Source organism: Chiloscyllium plagiosum, unplaced genomic scaffold (assembly GCF_037043375.1).
Source record: "Chiloscyllium plagiosum isolate Xiang-an unplaced genomic scaffold, Cpla_swu_hap1 HiC_scaffold_8, whole genome shotgun sequence".
NCBI classification, from domain to species: domain Eukaryota; kingdom Metazoa; phylum Chordata; class Chondrichthyes; order Orectolobiformes; family Hemiscylliidae; genus Chiloscyllium; species Chiloscyllium plagiosum.
The window spans coordinates 44,953,577-44,976,628 of record NW_028270146.1 but is presented as its reverse complement, the minus strand read 5'-3'; the positions used below and the strand labels follow the sequence as shown (position 1 = coordinate 44,976,628).

The following is a 23,052-nucleotide window of genomic DNA, read 5'->3' as shown; positions in this document are numbered from 1 at the left end:
AGAGGTTCCATGCTTCAACAGACATATTACCTGAAATTTCTCCTGCCTGTAAGAACCTGCATTTGTATTCATAGAATTCCTACAGTGTGGAAACAGGTCACTTGGTCCAACAAGCCCACACCAACCCTTCAAAGAGTAAACCACCCATACGGACCCATTCCCCTACATTTACCCCTGACTAATGCATCTAACCTACATGCCCCTGAACGCTATGGGCAATTTAGCATGGTCAATTCACCTCACCTGCACATCTTTGGACAATGGGAGGAAACCCACATAGACATAGGGAGAATGTGCAAATACCACACAGACAGTCACTCGAGGTTGGAATTGAAACCAGGTCCTTTGTGCTGTGAGGCAGCAGTACTAACCACTGAGCCACCATTCCACCCTAAGTTTGAATTTACGTTTTGCCAAGGGCTGTTTTTGTGGGATGTTTCAGGAATTGCAGGAAGCAACTGCTTCTTTAAGTTGCAATAGAGTTGGTTGGGTTATCAAATAAGTTGCTAAATTAAATTCTGTTTTCTTTTATTTGTGTTTCAAACATACTGTGTAAATAAATTCTGTTTTGCTTGAAGCCGTGTGGTTTGACCAGCTGCATCACTCCTGAATATCCACTTCACATCTGCCTGTAAAATAATAAAAAGTTAAGGTCTGGGTTACCTTCTTAAAATATTTTGAGGTCTGGCATACTCCATAACAGATTGAGGGCGCTTGGCAGGAATTATTCTACAGTTCTAATTTGGGATTAGGGTTGTTGGACTCAAAGGCAGCGAGTGGTCGGTGTTAGTGTCTTTTGTTCTGGGTGTTGAATTCTGTTGGTTTAAACAATGCTTGGGGTAGTAATGGCTCTTTCAATAATTAAGAGTTTTATGGGGGTAGGAGAAGTGACTTTGGGGGCTTTACAATAGATGAACAAGACAAAGCCGCTGGAATTGGTAGACAAGCTGGAGTTGGAGTTACCTTCATCCATGAGAAAAGGAGAGATAATTACAGCAAGCTTGGCATTTAAAGTTGCTGGAAATGCCATCAGAATCTTTGGAAATGACTAAAATTCAGTTGAAAATAAAGCAACTTAAGTTAGAGGCAAAATAAAAATAAAGAGAAAAAGAAATGAAACAATTTGAATTACAATTAAAAGCCGAGCAAAACGAAAAGGACAGAATCACTTTAGGATAACAAAAATAAAAGGAGAGAGAAGAAAGCGAGAGAGAGAGTTTGAACTTCAGAAATTGGCACCACGACAGAAAAGTTGACTTAAAAGAGTAGAGATGAGGGCGGAAGGTAAGCTTAGTGAGGAAGATGATGAGGATGAGCAAAAACATTGCAGCCAAAGGCCTGGTGGGGATCTGTTTGAATATATCCAAACATTGCCTAAATTTAATGAGAAAGTTGTAAAGTCTTTTTCGTCTCATTTGAGAAGGTGGCTAAACAAATGAAGTGGTTAGTGACCATGTGGGTTTTATTGATCCAAACAAATCTGGTAGGTAGAGCTTGTGAGGTATTTGCATCACTATCAGAGGAGGCATCCAGAGCGCATGAGGAGGTGAAGAAAGCCATCTTAAAAGCATATGAGCTTGTGCCAGAAGCCTACTGACAACGTTTCAGGAATCTAAAGAGGGACCCTGGTCAAACCTACATTGAGGTTGAAAGGATTAAACAAAGTAATTTTGGTAGATGGATAAAGGCATTAAAAATAGGGCAAACATATAGCAATCTTAGAGAGACAATTATTTTGGAGGAGTTCAAAAATTCACTTCATGAAGTACTGAGAACTCATGTGGAAGAGCTAAGAGTTAAAACTGCAACTAGAAGCTGAAATGGCTGTTGATTGTGAGTTGGCTCATAAATGTTTGGCTGCCAACATCAGTTTTAATCCATGAGGAATAGAAATTGGAAAAAAAGAGAAATCCTCACGTGTTAAGGGAAAAATAGATCTCAGTGAAGCTCATAAGGATAACTTAGCACAGGATAAAAAGGAGACCCATGAAGGGGAAAGAGAAGTTAAAAAGCTCCAGTGTTATCATTGCATTAAGTAGGCAACATGAAATCACAGTGTTGGTGGGTTAGGAAAAGCACTGGAAAGATGGATGTAGGAAAACAGTGAATTATGCTGGAATAGTAAAGGAAAGCATAGTGGAGGCTAAAAGGCTGAACTAAAATGTACAACCTGGTCGGAGGTTGGCTAAGGAGGAAGTGCCAAACCTTCTTAAACCATTTATGTGAGAAGGTAAAGTTTACTCACATAGATCAGGAGCAGCAGGTAAAGAGGTTACAGTATTAAGGGACACAGGATCATGTCAATCTTTGATTTTTTAAAATAGATTTATAGAGTCATATAGCACAGAAACAGATCCTTCAGTCCGACATGGCCATACCAACCAAGTTTCCCAAACTAAACTAGCCCCACTTGTCTGCATTTGGCTGATATCTCTCTAAACAAGATAGTACATGAATTGGAAAGGGTGGACGCTAGGAAATTGTTTCCGTTAGGCGAGGAGACTAAGACCCGTGGACACGGCCTTAGAATTAGAGGGGGTCAATTCAGAACAGAAATGCGGAGACATTTCTTCAGCCAGAGAGTGGTGGGCCTGTGGAATTCATTGCCGCAGAGTGCAGTGGAGGCCGGGACACTAAATGTCTTCAAGGCAGAGATTGATAAATTCTTGATGTCACAAGGAATTAAGGGTTACTGGGAGAATGCGGGTAAGTGGAGTTGAAATGCCCGTCAGCCATGATTGAATGGCAGAGTGGACTCGATGGGCCGAATGGCCTTACTTCCACTCCTATGTCTTATGGTCTTATGATCTTAAACCTTTCCTATTCATGTACCTGTCCAAATGCCTTTTAAATGCTTTAACCTACCTGCAACTATCACTTCCTCTGGCAGTTCATTCCATATACGACCCACCCTCTATGAAAACATTGCCTCCTTAAATCCCTCTCCTCTCACCTTAAAAATATGTCTGCTAGTTTTGAATTCACCCACCCTAGGACAAAGACCTTTGCTATTCATATTATCTATGCCCTTCATGATTTTATAAAGCTCTAAAGGTCACCCCTCAACCTCTTAGGTTCTAGCTTATCCTTATAATACAAACCCTCTAGTCCCAGCAACATCCTTTTAAATCCTTTTTGAACCCTCTCCAATTTAATAAAATCCTTCCTGTAGTAGAGTGACCAAGAACTGTACACGGTACTCCAAAAGTGACTTACGTAAATTATTTAAATGAACATCGATAATAACTTTAATTCAATAATATTACACAGGGGATTCAAGATAGCGGCAATCTAGGAGGATCACATTGCAGAGCTCCACACCACAGCACAAGCAAGATGAACGTCTAACCTGCCCAACCTGGAATGCGATATCCTGGGGCCCTGGAAAGGTCATGGAGTCCCAGGAAATTGTGAAAAATCAATTTACCTGCATTCTCGCCATCGAGAGTTGCCGAAGAAGGAGGGAACAGCGTCCAAGGCCAGGCCAGCAAACCAGCCTGCAGGATCCTCGGACTCAATTACTTACCAGGCCCTGGTGAAGGAGCTCACGAAATCTCACAAGATGTTGGGTAAGCAGTTAGAGGAGAAGCTGGACCCGATCGCTCTCAGGCTGCAGAAGCATGAACAGCAGCTGGGAGACCTGGGAAAGAGTACAGATGAGGTTGAGCACAGAGTCACAGTGGTGGAAGCTGATGCCAGTTCCTCCAAGGATAGGATCGAAGTCCTGGAAATGCAGGTCTGTAACTTGCGTGACTCTTGAGAAGAGCAGCAGGAGAAAAAATATTTGGATCAGCTGTCTGCCAGAGGGTAAGGAAGGTGAGCGGCCGGTGGAACTTATTGAGGACTGGTTGCCGAAATTCCTTAACTTAGAGGCTGGAATGATAGCCTTGAAGATCGAGAGGGCTCACCTGGTCATGGTGCAGAGGTCAGGTCTGGGTCAATGTCCATGTTCTCTCTTGGCACGGTTTCATCTTTATAGAGGTAAGGAGTGAATCATGGAAGCTTCGAGAATCTGGGGAAGGATCCGAAGGCCTTAATTTACTAGGGCTCTAAGATCATGTTCTTCCAGGACTTCTCAGCGGCGGTGATCCAGAAAAGAAAATCCTATGACAGTGTCAAAGGAAGACTGAGGGAGCTTGGGATCCAGTACTCTCTGAGGTATCCAGCAGTGCTACGATTTACCTTAGATGGGTCCGTACATCTCTTTGACACGTCGGACAAGGCAAGAGACTTTGTGGACAAATTGACCTAATCTGAACAATTTAGTATGTACAAATAGTAATGTTGCTTGTGTATGTCTTTGTTCATTCTTTAAAAAAAGAGGAAGCCCGTTTGGGGCTTTCTTTTCCTTTTTTTTATTGGCAATAATCTAGTTTAAACAATGTTTGGCAGCAGTTGAGATGTATACTCTCAATTTCTAAGTTAAGTTATAGCAAAGGATCGGTGAGGTATTTACCCCTTTTTATAGAAAAAAATTTCTTTATTCACATTGCTATTCCACAGGGTATTTTCTTTTTTTTTCTGTTTGTGTTTGCGGTGTGGCTTTAGCTGGGAGGAGGGAAAATGGTTGGGTTGGCTAGATACCTACTTATACCGGGTTCAGGTATTTAAATGCCCGGGCTGCAGTCTTGGCAACGGGATGGGAAATTGGGTTTTGGGACGGGTAGTTGTCCCCTTTGGGCAGGGGGTGAGTTCCCCTATTCAGCGCTGTTGGTGCTTTATATGTTGGTTTGCTTTTTGGTTTTTGTTGTATATAGTTTTTGCTAGCTTCGTAAGTTTGTTAATTGTAGTGGTTTTAGTTTACGTTCAATGAATCTTGTGACACTAAGACTCAGAAATTTGTGTTTCAAGTTTCTCCTCTCTGGAATTTAAATGTTATTGCAGAAAGTTATGGCTAATGACTTGATTAAATGGTGTACTTGGAATATCAAGGGGAGTCACTCACCAATTAAGAGGAAGAAGGTACTTTTGAGCCTTAAAAAGGAGAAGGTAGGGGATCCAAGATGGCGGCGACCCAGTAAGTCTGAGTCTACAGTGGTCCCCCCAAGACTTGGACAAAGTGGATCACCCACCCCCACCACACTCACCAAATCATTTAAAATAGTTGTTTAATTTAATTAGTTGTTTAGTATTGAATTTAAACAATTTAATCTTCAGTAAAACTGACTAAAGGGAAGGGAGCCCGCAGCTCTCAGCAAGCAGGAACCCCTCCCCCTCTCCAGCTGCAGCAGAGGCGTCCGCAGCCGCCCCGGGGGATTTACCTACGGTGGTGAGCCTCGTGGAAATCATCTCCAAACTGGATGCGAAGATCGACGCTTTTATTGAAGAATCCCGAAGTCGACGGGACTCACTATCGGCCGTGCTACAAAAGCACGACTGAGACATTAAGGAAATCGAGCACCGAGTCGGAGGGACGGAGCTAAAGGCCGCGACCTCCGAAACTACAGCGCAATCGGCCGTGGATCGGGTCCGGACTCTCGAACAGCGAGTCCGGACCTTAGAGAATCATACTGATGACCTCGAGAATCGAGGTCGTCGAAAAAATATTCGTTTGCTGGGCCTTCCCGAACGGGAAGAGGAAGGCCAGCTTACAGTGTTCCTTGAACAGTGGCTTCCACAGCTGTTAAATCTGGAGGCTGGATCAGGCCAGGTCAGGGTAGAATGGGCCTACCGGGTTGCAATATGCGGGCCCGGCTCGAACCAGCGTCCCCGCCCGGTCCTGTTCCTGCTGAGAGCTATAAGGAGAGGCAGATACTCCTAGAAGCCTCTAGAAATCTTGGAAAAGATCCCCAAGCCATGATCTATAAAGGATCCAAGATCATATTGTTCCAGGACTTTTCCCCAGCTCTGGTCTGAAAGAGGAAGGCATTCGATGAAGCGAAGAAGTGTTTAAGGGACTTAAATATTCAGTACTCCTTATGCTACCCAGCGATGCTACGCTTTACCCATGAAGGATCCGTGTATAACTTCGGATCGCCGGAAAAGGCCAAGGAATTTTTGGACTCTCTTAGATAAATTGTAAGAGATAATTGATGTTGGTTTGCCTTCCCCCCACTCCGGTTCATATCCCCCTTTTTTTACCTTACTGTTTAATATTATCTTGGGGGGTGGGGAGAGGGATTTATTTATTTGTTCTCTACTTAACGATTTTCTCCCCCCACCTTGGTTTTTTTTTATTATTCTATATATATATATATATATATAGGCCAGGTGGTCTAGTTAATGTTGGTGAGGGGAGGTGGTTACCTTATTCTATTTTACCTCTGTCTCTAGGAGCGGGGTTGTTTTCCCTTGTTATTTTGTATTATTATATTTAATTATTACTTGTTGATGGTTGTAATTTTATAGTTATATATGTTTATACATGGTACTAACATTACCAAATATATCCAGGTGTTGGTGTGGGTGGGGGGGGGGGTGGTGGTAGGGTGCTGTTAACTCTAGCTCTGCAGTATAATTGAATTTTCCTCAACCTATTGAGGAGCGCCTGGGTCAAGGGTGGGGCACTGGTTGGGAGAGGATATGATGGACCTTTGGAAAGGAAGTGATATCCCCTGGGGATAAGGGGGGAAATATCCATTTAAATACTTTTTTTTTATTTAGAAATAGTTTTTTATTATACTGTTGTGAGTGTATTAAAGAGCCTTTATTTTTGTGAATTTTATATGCTCTATGCTCGGGATGTTCTGGGTGGGGTTTCCCCTCCCAAGGGGTCTCAGATTTGCCCAGACGATTATGGTTGATCAGTCGGTTAAGTGGTGCACCTGGAATGTCAAGGGGAGTAATTCGCCAGTCAAAAGGAAGAAAATATTATCAAATCTCAAGAAAGAAAGGGTTGATATAGCTCTTCTACAGGAGACACACTTGTTGGATAAAGAACACTTGAAATTATGACAGGTTGGATTTGATCAGGCCTTTTTGGCTTCTTTTAGCTCAAAAAGCAGGGGAGTTGTTATTCTTATTCGGAATAATTTCCCTTTCAAAATCCTAAATCAGATAAAAGACAAATCTGGACGATATATTCTGATTAAAGCCCTTATAAATGGAGAGGAATATGGGATTTTAAATTTGCATTGCCCCCCGGCACATCCTTTTAAATTTATAACGGAAGCTTTCTCAAAATTGATGGCTCTCGGTGCCCGTCATATAATTATAGGGGAAGACTTTAATTGTATTATGGATCCGGAAATAGATAGGATTCCCAAGAGTACTGCAGGAGTATCTCCCAGATCTAGAGAATTGGTGGATCTGAACAAAGAATTAGGATTAGTAGATGTATGGAGATGTTTTCATATGGCGTATGGACCCCTTCCTGATGAAAGATAGTAAATTTGTAAAGTACTTCTCTCAAGAATTTAAAACTTGTTTAGAAATTAATTTAGGTACGGCTAGCAACCCATCAATGATGTGGGAGACCATCAAAGCTTACACGCGAGGTTTGATCATCTCATACTCAGCGACCCAGAAAAAATTAAAAGGAGAACAACAGCGTCTGCTCGAAGCTCGCTTAAAAGCAGCTGAAACAGCATATGCTCACAGACCTTCTATTATCAAATTGCAAAGGATTACAGCCCTTAGGACAGCTCTAAACACCACGCTTACCCAAACGGCTAAGAGGGAAATATTATTCGCAAAACAAAGGTTATATGAATTTGGCAATAAACCTGGTAGATACTTAGCATTTCTTGCAAAGAATAAAAAGGCCCCTCAAAATATCACGTCTATCAAGGAAAGTACGGGTATTTTTACTCATGATCATAAAAGGATTAACGCAATCTTTAGAAAGTTTTATTCTGATTTATATAAATCGCAGGATTGTGAAGACAGGACCAGGAGGATGCAATCATTTTTAAAAAATTTGACCTTTCCGGACCTAACTCCGGAACAGGTATCGGTCCTGAATGTTCCCCTAACAATCCAAGAAATACTTGACGCAATCAGGCAACTTCAGAGCGGCAAGGTACCTGGCCCAGATGGTTTTCAAGCTGAATTCTATAAAGAATTTACAGAAATATTGGCTGATGGAAATGTGTTGCTGGAAAAGCGCAGCAGGTCAGGCAGCATCTAGGGAACAGGAGAATCGACATTTCGGGCATTAGCCCTTCTTCAGAAATATTGGCTGGTCCACTTATGGACATGTATAACTACTCATACAGTCAGGGCTGTCTCCCGCCTTCGTTGAAAGAGGCAAATATCTCTCTTGTCCTTAAAAAAAGAAATGACCCAGAAGATTGCACGTCATACAGACCAATATTCCTGCTAAATGTAGATTTTAAAATCCTTTCTTAAACGTTAGCATTGAGACTAGAAAGGGTATTGCCACATAGCATAAAGGAGGATCAGACGGGGTTTATTAAGGGCCATAGATCATCCATTGGAAGGGTTTGGCGTTGGAAAGGTATTTACCAAATGGGTCTCAACACTGTATAGTGATCCCAAAGCAGTGGTGATTACCAATGGATTAGGCTCAGATAGCTTCAGTGTGGATAGGGGCTGCCGTCAGGGATGTCCTCTCTCGCCATTGTTATTTACGCTAATAATTGAACCACTAGCAGAAGCTATACGGGCTGACCCTAATATAATGGCCCGGAGGATTGGTATAGGTAAACATAAAATTACCCTTTATGCAGATGATGTTCTTCTATTCCTCAGTAATCCTCTGATGTCCGTACCTCGCTTAATCCAAGTTATTAATACATTTAGTGTATTTTCAGGCTACAAAATTAATTTCTCAAAATCGGACGCTATGCCAATGGGTGGCCTTGCTAGTATATCCCACTTATTGGACGGATCCCACTTTCCCTTTCGGTGGTCCCTGGAAGGTTTCTTATATTTAGGCATTTTTATTACCCCAGTATTTGGTCAGTTATACAAGGCTAACTTTGTGCATTTACTGGAAAGGATAAGGCAGGACCTCCAGCGATGGGGAGACCTTCCAATTTCCTGGCTGGGTGGAATAGCACTAATTAAAATGAATGTCCTGCCCCGTCTCCTATACCCTATGAGAATGCTTCTGGTGATGCTGCCAAGGCTGGCACTACATAAATTATATGGCTGGTTGGGTTCCTTTATCTGGAATCATAGACGGCCCCTCATTAAGCTGAAGAAGCTACAGCTTCCACAGGCAAGGGGAGGATTGGACTTCCCAGATTTTAGGAAATATCAGTTAAGTTCCCTATTAAGTTTCATAGCTGATTGGGTCTTGTCTGACCCACAATCAAGCTGGCTGAAAATCGAGGCTTCTCAAGTAAAATGCCCACTTATTAACCTTTTATTTTCTGACAAGAGGAAAATCATTACGGATCACTGTAAAAACCCTATAATACTAAACACAATTAAAGCTTGGAATATAATGCGGCAAAATGAGGGCAACTCACATAAAACATCCCCCTTATGCTCCGAAAGTGGGAGCATGGGGATTTCAACCGGGGTTTACAGATGCCACTTTTAAACTCTGGAGATCCAGGGGTATCTCATTTTTAGGGGACCTATTTAAAGAAGGGGTCCTGATGTCTTTTGAACAGCTGCGTCAGAAATTCGGATTACCTAATGGGGACCTCTTTCGATATTTTCAAATTCGAGATTACATACAGAAGAAGACTACGTTATTAGATAGTCTTTATAAATCAGACAGAGAACGTAGAGTGCTATGGCCAATTGGGGTCGTATCATTTACTACATGATGAAGTATCGGGAGATATGGACAATCTGCTTAAAACATGGGATCAGGATTTGGGACTAGAAAGCTCTATAGAAACGTGGAATGACATTTGGGAAAACGCCAGAAGAATCACCATCTGCAACAGAACTCAGGCTATCCAGCTGAAGATACTTTATAGGGCCCATATAGCTCCGGATCGATTGGCAAAATTTAAGGCAGGAGCATCTCCAATGTATCCCAAATGTAAAATAGAGGTGGGTACTCTTGTACATTGCCTATGGACCTGTCATAAGATCCGTAGATACTGGACTAAAGTAGCAAGTGCTCTGACAGAAATCCTAGGAACGGAAATTAGAGTGGACTCTGTATCCCTCCTTTTGGGCTTTTCGAACGTACCCTCCCTGGATATGACCGGGAAGAGACTATTTTCTATTCTCTCTTTCTGTGCAAGGAAAAATATTTTGGTAAACTGGGTGGCTGAGGGCCCCCCTGGACTTTCAAATTGGCACAGATTAATTATGGAATGTATTCCCCTTGACTTCCTTACAAATATGGTGCACCGAAGGACCGAATTATTTCATAAAATATGGCAGCCCTTCTTGAATTACATAAATACAGATATTTCGGCTATCCTAACAAGGGCTTTTATTTAATTGAGATTACAAACCTTGCTGGTTCGGGGCCCCTCGGGGGAGGAATCCCGTACGATTGGTAACATTACTATCTCTGACCATGCTCCAGTGTACCTATTGTTAAGATTAAGGACATTACAGTGGGTTCAAGACACTGGTGAATGGATCCCTTTATCCTCAAGGATAATAAATTGGTGGAGTACTTCTCTAGGGAATTTCGGGTGTTCCTAGACATTGACTCAGGCTCGGTTAGTAGCCCATCCGTCCTTTGGGAAACTGCCAAAGCATATGCCACAGGTTTAATTATTTCTACTCTGCCAATAGGAAGCGGTAGAAGGCTGAGCAGCAATGTTTCCTTGAAGCACAATTCAAAGCAGCCGAGAAGGCTTACTTTGACAGACCCTCATTGGTCAAACTACAGAGGAATACAGCTGTTCGGTCTGCATTCAATTCCATGCTCATGTAGACAGCAATGAAGGAGCTTGCTTTTGCAAAGTAAAGGTTATATGAACATGGTGACAGGCCAGGCAAATACTTAGCCTATCTCGCCAGGAAAAGGAGCGCCCCTCAAGCCATTACATTGATTAGGGAAGGGTCAGGGAACCTAACATGTGACTCCAAAAAGATTAATGTGGCATTCCAGAGATTTTATTCTAAGTTGTACCAATCTGAGGGATGCGAGGAACAGCGGGCCAAAATGGAGTCTTTTTTCAAGGATCTGGAGTTCCCAGGCGTGACCCCGAACAAGCGTCTTTTCTCAATGCCCCCTTATCAAAGCAAGAGGTGAAGAAGGCGTGAAGCAGCTTCAGAGTAGAAAGGCACCCGGTCCTGATGGCCTTCCCAGTGAATTCTACAAGGAATTTATAAACATATTGTCAGGCCTGACGCTCAACATGTTTAATGACTCATACAGCCACGATTGTCTCCCACCATCTCTGACAGAGGCCAATATTTTGCTTATTCTTAAAAAAGGGAAGGTCCCGGAGGACTGTGCTTCATACAGGCCCATTCCACTCTTAAATGTGAACTTGAAAATCCTCTCTAAACTCTTGCCTTAAGGCTGGAGACTGTGTTACCTTCAATTGTTAAAAAGGACCAGACGGGCTTCATAAAGGGCCGCAGATCCTCCAATTATGTTAGGAGGCTGCTTAATGTAATTCAAGCATGTCAACAACAGTCAATACAGGGATTGGTGATTTCTTTAGATGCAGAGAAGGCATTTGGCCGAGTTGAGTGGCTGTACCTTTTCTATACTCTGGAGCGCTTTGGCTTGGGCAAAGTCTTTATCAGATGGGTAAAGGTTCTCTACAGCAACCCTCTCACTGCAGTCATCACAATGGGGTGCAATCCAGCAATTTTAACATTTTTAGGACCAGCCAGCAGGGGCTGTCCCCTTTCGCCATTGCTTTTTACATTGGTGATTGAACCATTGGCAGAGGCCATTCATGGGGATCCCAATATATCAACTCCAGAAGTGGGGTCAAAATTACATAAGATTTCATTGTACGCAGACGATGTTGTTTTTTTTGCCAAATCCAGCAGTCTCAGTGCCTCGCCTGATACAATGCATCAGCACATTTGGCACTTTTTGGTGTACAAGATTAATCTTGCAAAATCAGAGACTATGCCTATGGATGGTCTCACGAACATGCTAGGTCTTGAGGGTGAATATCGATTCCTATTTAAGTGGTCACAGGGGGATTTTGTGTATTTGGGCATATTCATTACTCCAGTTCTGGGACAGCAGTTCAAAGCTAATTTTGTTCAATTATTTGACAAAATCAAATAAGACCTTCAAAGATGGGAGGCGCTTCCAGTCTCGTGGTTGAGTCGGATAGCGCTAATTAAGATGAATATTCTCTCAGGTTTGTTATACCCTATCTGGATGCTTATTTTCAATAAGCAAACATTCAGGAGACTGAACGGCTGGTTCAGCCCTTCTGTTTGGCATCATAAGCAGCCCCTCATTAAATTAGCTAAACTGCAATTGCATCACAGATTGAGTGGGAGTGGATCCCCCAGACATTAAAAGCTACCAACTAATCCTGTGTGAGTGATTGGGCTTGTGGGGACCCTCTTTCAATATAGTTAGATATCAAAACCTCCCAGGCAAGGTGACCCCTTACTTGCATGCTGTTTTTGGACAAAATGAGGACAGTTAGGGAATATTGCCATAACCCAATAGTTAGCAATATTGTTAAAGCATAACGGCAATTCGGCAGAGGGAAGACAATATTGACAAAACATCTTCTCTCACACCCATAGTGGGTATGCTGGGTTTTCAACCAGGGATGATAGATTCAGGATTCAAACAACGGGCAGCCAGGGGTGTGTCTTGCATGGGCAATTTATTTGAGGGAGACACAATGATGTCCTTTGATCAGTTAGGACAGAAACACAAGCTATCTAACAGGGACCTCTTTTGTTTTTTCAAGTTAGGGATTTATTCAAAAAAAGGCTACACTTTTGACTGATCCTGACAAATCTGACATAGAGGGGAGGGTGTCCAGTGCTTAAGAGTACACTTTCTGTCAGCACTTTTTAACATCAATTGGGGGACAGGGGGGAACCTTAGATGAGTTTGATCAACTCTGCAGGGTGTGGGAGAGACAGCTAGGCATTGAGGTCTCCTCAGAGGCATGGGAAGATATTTGGAAAAACACAAGAAAGTTATCAATTTGCAATAGGACCCATGCTTTACAGTTGAAGATTCTCCACAGGGTCCAGTTGGCTCCGGACCATTTGTCAGAATTTAAACCGGGGTATCTTCAACATGTACCAAGTGCAAGGTCTATACGGGCACTCTTACCCATTGTCTCTGGCCCTGTAGTAGGCTTCAAACATACTGAAGCACTGTGGCAAGTGCAGTGGAGAGGATTTTGGATGTAAGGGTGGGGAAGGACCCGATCTCTTTTCTTCTTGGCCTGTCCAGTATGTTCCCTGCAGATGCGCATAAGAAAACACTTTTCAACATCCTCACTTTCTGCACAAGAAAGAATATCTTGCTAGGTTGGGTATCCAAACCCCGCCCCGGGCCTGTCGGGTTGGCGGAAGATTGTTTTGGAGCATATTCCCCTAGATTTTCTCACAAATATGGTACACCACAAAACTGAGAATCTTTTTGGAATACCTGGACACAGATTTATCTGCCACACTAACAAGGGCTTTTATATAGCCATAACGATTGTGTCTTACGAGTCCAATATCCAGGGAGGAGGAACTGCGAACGTATGAGGGTCATGTTTGGCTCAGTTGAGTTATTACTATTTATTAGTTTGTTGTTGTTATTATTTATTTAGTTAAATAGTTGGGTTTTTTTAACATATATTTTCCTATATATATTTATACATTTGGGCATGGTTAGGAACATGGGACTGGGATATCATAGCAATTACGGAAACATGGCTCAGGGATAGGCAGGACTGGCAGCTTAATGTTCCAGGATACAAATGCTACAAGAAGGATAGAAAGGGAGGCAAAAGAGAAGGGGAAGTAGCATTTTTGATAAGGGATAGCATTACAGCTGTGCTGAGGGAGGATATTCCCAGAAATACATCCAGGGAAGTTATTTGGGTGGAACTGAGAAATAAGAAAGGGATTATCACCTTATTGGGATTGTATTATAGACACCCCAATAGTCAGAGAGAAATTGAGAAACAAACTTGTAAGGAGATCTCAGCTATCTGTAAGAATAATAGGGTAGTTATGGTAGGGGATTTTAACCTTCCAAACATCGACTGGGACTGCCATAGTTTTAAAGGTTTAGATGGAGAGGAATTTCTCAAGTGTGTACAAGAAAATTTTCTGATTCAGTATGTGGATGTACCTACTAGAGAAGGTGCAAAACTTGACCAACTCTTGGGAAATAAGGCAGGACAGGTGGCTGAGGTGTCAGTGGGGGAGCACTTTGGGACCAGCGACCACAATTCTATTCATTTTAAAATAGTGATGGAAAAGGATAGACCAGATCTAAAAGTTGAAGTTCTAAATTGGAGGAAGGCCAATTTTGACAGTATTAGGCAAGAACTTTCAAAAGCTGATTGGAGGCAGATGTTCGCAGGTAAAGGGACAGCTGGAAAATGGGAAGCCTTCAGAAATGAGATAAAGAGAATCCAGAGAAAGTATATTGCTGTTTGGGTGAAAGGGAAGGCTGGTAGGTATAGGGAATGCTGGATGACTAAAGAAATTGAGAGTTTGGTTAAGAAAAAGAAGGAAGCATATGTCAGGTATAGACAGGATAAATCGAGTGAATCCTTAGAAGAGTATAAAGAAAGTAGGAGTATACTTAAGTGGGAAATCAGGAGGGCAAAACAGGGACATGAGATAGCTTTGGCAAATAGAATTAAGGAGAATCCAAAGGGGTTTTACAAATATATTAAGGACAAAAGGGTAACTAGGGAGAAAATAGGGCCCCTCAAAGATCAGCAAGGCGGCCTTTGAGTGGAGCCACAGAAAATGGGGGAGATACTAAATGAATATTTTGAATCAGTATTTACTGTGGAAAAGGATATGGAAGATATAGATTGTAGGGAAATAGATGGATACAACTTGCAAAATGTCCAGATTACAGAGGAGGAAGTGCTGGATGTCTTGAAATGGTTAAAGGTGGATAAATCCCCAGGATCTGATCAGGTGTACCCGAGAACTCTGTGGGAAGCTAGAGAAGTGATTGCTGGGCCACTTGCTGAGATATTTGTATCATCGATAGTCACAGGTGAGGTGCCGGAAGACTGGAGGTTGGCAAAAGTGGTGCCACTGTTTAAGAAGGGTGGTAAAGACAATCCAGGGAACTATAGACCGGTGAGCCTGACCTCAGTGGTGGGCAAGTTGTTGGAGGGAATCCTGAGGGACAGGATGTACATGTATTTGGAAAGGCAAGGACTGATTTGGGATAGTCAACATGGCTTTGTGCGTGGGAAATCATGTCTCACAAACTTGATTGAGTTTTTTGAAGAGGTAACAAAGAAGATTGATGAGGGAAGAGCAGTAGATGTGATCTATATGGACTTCAGTAAGGCGTTCAACAAGGTTCCCCATGGGAGACCATTTAGCAAGGTTAGATCTCATGGAATACAGGGAGAACTCGCCATTTGGATACAGAACTGGCTCAAAGGTAGAAGACAGAGGGTGGTGATGGAGTGTTGTTTTTCAGACTGGAGGCCTGTGACCAGTGGAGTGCCACAAGGATCGGTGATGGGCCCTTTACTTTTTGTCATTTACATAAATGATTTGGATGTGAGCATAAGGGGTACAGTTAGTAAGTTTGCAGATGACACCAAAATTGGAGGTGCAGTGGACAGCGAAGAGGGTTACCTCAGCTTACAATATGATCGGGACCAGATGGGCCAATGGGCTGAGAAGTGGCAAATAAAGTTTAATTCAGATAAATGCGAGATGCTGCATTTTTGGAAAGCAAATCTTAGCAGGATTTATACACTTAATGGCAAGGTCCTAGGGACTGTTGCTGAACAAAGAGACCTTGGAGTGAAGGTTCATAGCTCCTTGAAAGTGAAGTCGCAGGTAGATAGGATAGTGAAGAAGGCATTTGGTATGCTTTCCTTTATTGGTCAGAGTATTGAGTACAGGAGTTGGGAGGTCATGTTGCAGCTGTACAGGACATTGGTTAGGCCACTGTTGGAATATTGCATGCAATTCTGGTCTCCTTCCTATCAGAAAGATGTTGTGAAACTTGAAAGGGTTCAGAAAAGATTTACAAGGATGTTGCCAGGGTTGGAGGATCTGAGCTACAGGGAGAGGCTGAACAGGCTGGGGCTGTTTTCCCTGGAGTGTCGGAGGCTGAAGGGTGACCTTATAGAGGTTTACAAAATTATAAGGGGCATGGATAGGATAAATAGACAAGTCTTTTCCCTGGGGTCGGGGAGTCCAGAACTAGAGGGCATAGGTTTAGGGTGAGAGGGGAAAGGTACAAAAGAGACCTAAGGGGCAACTTTTTCACGCAGAGGGTGGTACGTGTATGGAATGAGCTGCCAGAGGATGTGGTGGAAGTTGGTACAATTGCAACATTTAAGAGGCATTTGGATGGGTATATGAATAGGAAAGGTTTGGAGGGATACGGGCTGGACACTGGCAGGTGGGACTAGATTGGGTTGGGATATCTGGTCGGCATGGACGGGTTGGACCGAAGGGTCTGTTTCCATGCTGTACATCTCTCTGACTCTATGACATTTGTACATGATGGCGGGTTGATTTTTTTTTGACTTTTTTTTAATTCTTTCTTTGTTTTGTTTTGAATTGTATTGTTTTGTATTTGTTGTAATATTAAAACATGTATTTTTCAATAAAAATATGTTTAAAAATAATATTACCCAGCACAAGGTACGGGTGTTTTTTCCTCTGAACTTTTTGATGTTGAGAAATGAGGAGATGTGTAACTCAGAAGGACTATTGACAGAAAAAAAGGTGCTAGTACATGGAATTCTCAGTGAGACAAGAAGTGCCAAGTGTGGTTGACAAGCCAGTAGAAAATCAGGCAACTGAGATATTAAAGGAAACACATCCTGGCATTTTTCCTGACTGTGTGGTAACAAGGTCACAAACTCACCAGCTGAAACAGGATGAGAAATCAAAGAATGCAGATAAGAAAGGTGAAGTAGAATTATGCGAGATCATATTTGATTGAATAATTGAGACAAAACAGGAATAAGTGGAGGACAACATAAATTACTTTAGCTCAGAAAACTTAACTGAATTGCAACAGAAAGATGAAATACTTAAGCAGTTGTATCAAAAAGCATACACAGAAAAACAATCTGAGTGTATCCCTGAGTGCTACTATCTTAAAAATGATGTCTTAATGAGGAAATGGAGATCATCATATATTCAGGCAGATGAGAAGTGGATAGATATTCATCAAGTCATATTACTAATGGGTTATAGAAAGGAAGTGTTCCAAGTAGGACATGAACGCTTAGTAGGAGGTCACTTAGGGGTAAGAAAATCTCAAGCTAAAATACAAAAACATTTTTACTGGCCTGGACTGCACAAAGATGTAGTTGAATTTTGCCAGACATTTCATACATGTCAGGTAATTGGAAAACCACAGGCAGTAATAAAACCTACACCTTTAAAACCCATTTCTGCATTTGAGGAACATTTTACAAGAGTCTTAATTGATTGTGTAGGGCCCCTACCTAAAACAAAAAGTGGAAATCAGTATTTGTTGACAATAATGGATCTGTCCACTAGATTTCGAGAGGCCATTCCATTATGCAGTATCACAGCTAAAAGGATTGTAGAAGAGTTACTCAAATGTTTACTAGATACAAACTACCAACAGAGATACAATTAGATCAAGAGTCAAACTTTATATCTAAATTATTCAAGGAAGTAATGGACAGCTTTTAGGAATAAAGCAATTCAAATTCACTGCGTACCATCCAGAGTTGCAGGAAGTGCTAGAAAGGTGGCATCAGACCTTAAAGACCACGTTGAGGGCGTATAGTCAAAGCCATCCAGATGATTGGGATAAGGGAATTCCATTGTATTTTTGCAATCAGCGATGCACCAAATGAATTGACCAAATTCAGTCCATTTGAATTCATTTTTGGGCATGAAGTGAGAGGACTGCTAAAATTGATTAAGGAGAAATTGATAAATCATAAATCCGAAACGACATATTTGAACTATGTGTCAAATTTTAGGGAATGATTAAATAGAGGGAGGAAGTTGGCTAGACAGCATTTAAAAATATCACAGCATACAATGAAACAGGAAGCAAACAAGAAATCAAAATCTTGCAATTTTGCTGTTTGTGTTACTTCTAGTGACAGGTGAACCTTTAAAAGCAAGGTTTAGTGAACCTTACCAAGTTAAAAGGAGATTGAGTGAATTGAACTGTTTGATAAGGACTCGAAACAGAAAGAAATCTCATGGAGTATGTCATGTGGATATGCTCAAAAGGTATTTTGATAGGGGAGAAAAGCAAAAGGAGAATGTATTACTAGTTACAACATAGAGTGAAGAACCAAGTTCAGAGGATTCTGAATTGGACATTCTTCAAATTAAATTGGACAACGAGGAAGTTGTCAAAAATTGGGATAAATTACTGAGTTACCTTCCAGAGGAAAATCGAAATGACCTAAAAGAGCTATTGCTATCACATGGGGAGATATGTTGAAGTAAGCTGGGAAGTACTAACTTAGTTATGCATGATGTAGATTTAGGAAATGCTGTTCCAATTAAGCAACATCCATATAGACTTAGCCCTCTAAAGTTGACACAGGTTCAAAAAGAGATTGAACGCATGCTCCGAGTCAACATAATCAAGGTGAGTTGCAGTGACTGGAGCTCACCCATAATGGTACCAAAACCACACAGTACCCAATAGTTATGTGTGGACTATCACAAAGTTAATGCAGTCACAAAATCTGATTCATATCCAATTCCATGCTTAGATGACTGTATTGAAAAGGCGGGACAAGCAACTTATATTTCCAAGTTGGACTTACAGGATTTTAGCAGGTACCATTAATCAAAAGAGTGAAGACAACTTTGGCTTTTGTAACACCAAATGGACTGTATCTATTTAAAGTCTTGCCATTTGGTATGAAAAATGTGTCAGCCACATTTCAAAGACTAACCAATGAAATAATTTTTGGATTATCCAGTTGTGTGGTTTATATTGATGACCTGGTGACTTTTAGTCACACATGGAAGGAACATTTATAGCATTTATCAGAATTATTCAATCAATTTTGGGAGGCAGATTTGATGATAACCTGGCTAAGAGTGAATTTAACTTCCTGGGCCATGTTATTGGACATGGACAGCTGGCCCCACAAAATATAAAAACTAAGGTTACTGGGGAGTTTCCCTTATCATCGAAGAAGAGCAGTACTACATTTGCAGGGATTGACTGAGTTTTATTGGAATTTTGTACCTAATTTGGCAGTATAGCTGCTCCACTCACTGAATTACTAAAGAAAAGCAGGAAGTTTCAGTGTACAGCAGACTGCCAAATGGTATTTGATAGTCTGAATACTGTGCTAACCCACTGCCCCAGTGTTAGCCACATCTAATTATACAAAGCCATTCAAGGTGGCTATCGATGTGAGTGATGTGGGTGTCGGTGCTGTACTCTTACAGGAAGATGGTGAGAAGATGGAAAGATCTTTCCAGGAAACTGAGCATTCATTAGCAGAAATATTCGACAATTGAGAAGGAGATTTTAAGCTTGGTGTTGGTGTTGCAACATTTCAATATTTATGTTGCCAGTAATTAGATTAGATTAGATTACTTTACAGTGTGGAAACAGGCCCTTCGGCCCAACAAGTCCACACCGACCCGCCGAAGCGCAACCCACCCATAACCCTACATTTACCCCTTACCTAACACTACGGACAATTTAGCATGGCCAATTCACCTGACCTGCACATCTTTGGACTGTGGGAGGAAACCGGAGCACCCGGAGGAAACCCACGCAGACACGGGGAGAATGTGCAAACTCCACACAGTCAGTCGCCTGAGGCGGGAATTGAACCCGGGTCTCTGGCGCTGTGAGGCAGCAGTTCTAACCACTGTGCCACCGTGCCACCCACAAATGAGTCTGATTCATATCCGATTCCATGCTTAGATGACCGTATTGAAAAGGTGGGACAAGCAACTTATATTTCCAAGTTGGACTTACAGGATTTTAGCAGGTACCATTAATCAAAAGAGTGAAGACAATTATATATACTAATTATAACCTATTAAGGTTTTTGGAGAAATTTAAGGACAAAAGTTCCAGACTGTTTTGATGGAGCTTATTATTACAGCCATTCAATTTGAAAATTGTGCATATGGCAGGGAGAGAAAACATAATTGCCAATGCATTATCGAGACTTGGATGAGAAATGGAGGCATTTGGTAGCAAGAGTAAACAGACTGAAATAGAATGTAGTCATGCATGTGTGTGTAGTTATAGTCAATGTAATTTATATCTATATATAATAGTGTATTAACAGTGTAAGAATAAGGCATTTTAAAATTGTCATATTTGTATATTGATGGTCCTTTTTTTAAGGGGAGACGTCTGACGATGTTACCCCTTCAACAAGGTTACGTTGTCCTTTGGTTTTTTCAAGAGAGGTCGTAAAGGCAGAGATACCAATTTATCTGGAAATGGTTACTTTGAAAAATGGCAGAGGAATGGCCAGTATTCCCAGTTCAGGTTTTTTTCTAGTTTGGTCTGTTTTTAGCAAGCAGTCAAAAAACTGCTGGGGACTTAGGAAAACAGCTACAGTGAAAAGAGGTCCATTCTTCAACAGAGGTCTTGCCTAAAATTTCTCTTTTGCATCTCTCCTGCCTGTAAGAACTTACCTTTTGCCAAGAGGAGTGTTTATGAGATGTTGCGGGAATTAGAACAGCTTTGTTAAGTTACAATAGAGTCAGTTTTGTTATCAAATAAGTTATTCTAAATTCTGTTTTCTTTTATTTGTGTTTTAACCATACTGTTTAAATAAATTCTGTTTTGCTTGAAGCTGAGTGGTTTGACCAGCTGTATCACTCCTGAATATCCACTTCACATCTGACTGTAAAATAATAAAAAGTTGTGGTCTGGGCTACCTTCTTAAAATATTTTGAGAGGATCTGGCCTGGTCCATAACAAATGGAAACTAAGTTTAAAATTTCCAAATCTTATCCAAAATTCCACCTGGATTATGCACCATTATTAGCATAAACAAATGTAAAATTTAGTCCTGATGTTTGGATGATAAGGCATAAATTTATTGGTGCTGATGACTTTTGGCAGAATCTTTCATACATTAAATTGGTCATTTTCCTCAGCTACCTAGTTTTTGAATATCCAGGTTCCAAACAATTAGAATAATAACATTTATTTTAACAACTTACATTTTCATGGAAAGTAATATCTCAGAGCACTTTGCAAGTGAAGAAAGAACAGTGAGCAAAATGTTAAGAAATTTGGGAGAAGACTGAAGGCAGTTGAATGCTTTAAAGAGGATTCTGAAAGCTCATAAAGAGGCAGGAATGAAAAGTAGTTTTGAAAAATAAACTCGAGTGCATGGCATAGAAAATTAACCATGATAAGATGCAGAGAGCAAAGAATACGATGTAATTCCATATCAATGAAGGTACAAGGCGGAAAATATGATTGGATAACATTTTCAGGCTGTAGAGAGAATCAAAAATAAAGATGGAGACTAAGAAATTGATTAATTAGCTTGCAAGAAACCAGTTGAGCTGAACAAGGACAGGACAATGAAGAGAAAACAGGAACCTTTGTTCAGGAGTGAGTTTGGAGTGCAGGTTTCAGAGTCAGCTGAAATCCACTCATTCATTGCAGACCTCACTGTGCAACCATTCTGTGTGGCCAAGAGAGACCATTATCATTTCCTCATTGAATAATGAATGTCCAAGCTAAAAACAAATTGGGTCACATAACAACATAGAAAAGCCAGCAGTATTTCAACAAATTAATTAAAATTCTTTGTGGAAAATAACTTATAATGGCATTAAGGATTTTGGAGTTTGTGAAACACAGACCATGATATTTACTGCACAGATGAAGGACACTTGGTACTGTACCTCCACCACTGTTACCTCTTTAACTGAAACTGTCTACTCCCATACCATTTCTCTATCTTTTCCTTAAATCCATATACTATTTTAATTTCAAATACTTGCTTACTTTTCTTTTCTGCCTCAGTAGGTGCTTGTGGCAAAGCATTCTTTTTATTTCCCACTTCATGATAATTTCGATCTTTATTCCATTATTCAATTTGCCTTCCAGTGAATAATAAAACAACACTTTATAACTTTCAAAGCAGTCTACAATTCAATAATTGGTCATACTGCAGCTTTTAACTTCATGAACTTTATGTTTTTAAGATTAGTAGTAATGATTCTTAGCTGCCATAAAGTGACTTTTCTAAATGGCACAAAGTGGGTGTTAAAATTACCAACAAATGCAAAATTCTACCCTCGATTTATTTTATAAATGTCATGCATCATAACACAATAAGCACCACTTATATTTGAGTTGCACAATTTCCTTATTCAAGGTTGTGATTCATTAGAATTAAATTACCTAATCATTTTAGAGGCCTTTTTTACTTTACCACTAAAAGTTAACATCTTCTATGGGAATGCCAATCAAACATAATAAAGGAAAATTTTGCTTACATAATTTATTTGGGACTTTTTACTTCTTCTGTAGTTGTACATGTAGAATGAAACTTTTCCATTTGAACTTTCTGTCTGTCATGTTTCCCATGTCTCACTATGCAGACCAACTTTCTTAGATGCAAATGTCTTGGCAACTGATGATCCAAGTACCATGCTCAGAAACCTGCATTAGGACTGTGGAGCAATCATCAGAGGAGAAGTAAATCAATAAAAAAGCTGAAAATGAACAAATAAAATCATTTAAACAGTCTTCTTCAATTTCTCTATTCTTTAATCGGCCATTTTTATTTCTTGCAAACTCTAATATTCAATGTATAGGTTGAGACAAAAGCGAAAAACATAGAAGAACAAAGAATATTACAGCACAGCAACAGGCCCGTCAGCTCTCCAAGCCTGCTTCAACACATTTTGGTAAGGTGTGAAGGGGCCCTGTATGATATCGCTTCCAGGAATGTAGTGAAGTGAATGTGGAAGTATAGACTTAGGTGGTGCAGATTTTAGATTTTGAGGTAAGAGTTATGTTTCTTATCTTGACAAGTCTAGTGAGGTTTTTGTTGCATTACAGCCATGACTGGAGAACTAAGTTCTTTGAATTAAGCTGAGCAGTGT

General features: G+C 40.9%; 1 long non-coding RNA gene across 1 annotated transcript in view; it reads right to left on the bottom strand.

Annotated features, from left to right (window-relative positions):
• Positions 1-332: 332 nt before the first annotated feature.
• Positions 333-23,052, bottom strand: part of LOC122553517 (uncharacterized) — a 146,235-nt gene continuing 123,515 nt past the window's right edge. The window contains exons 5-6 of the long non-coding RNA XR_006312746.2: positions 22,441-22,617; positions 333-629 (exon numbers count right to left, since the gene is read on the bottom strand). This is a non-coding gene — a long non-coding RNA (uncharacterized LOC122553517). The remainder of the gene's footprint in view (positions 630-22,440; positions 22,618-23,052) is intronic.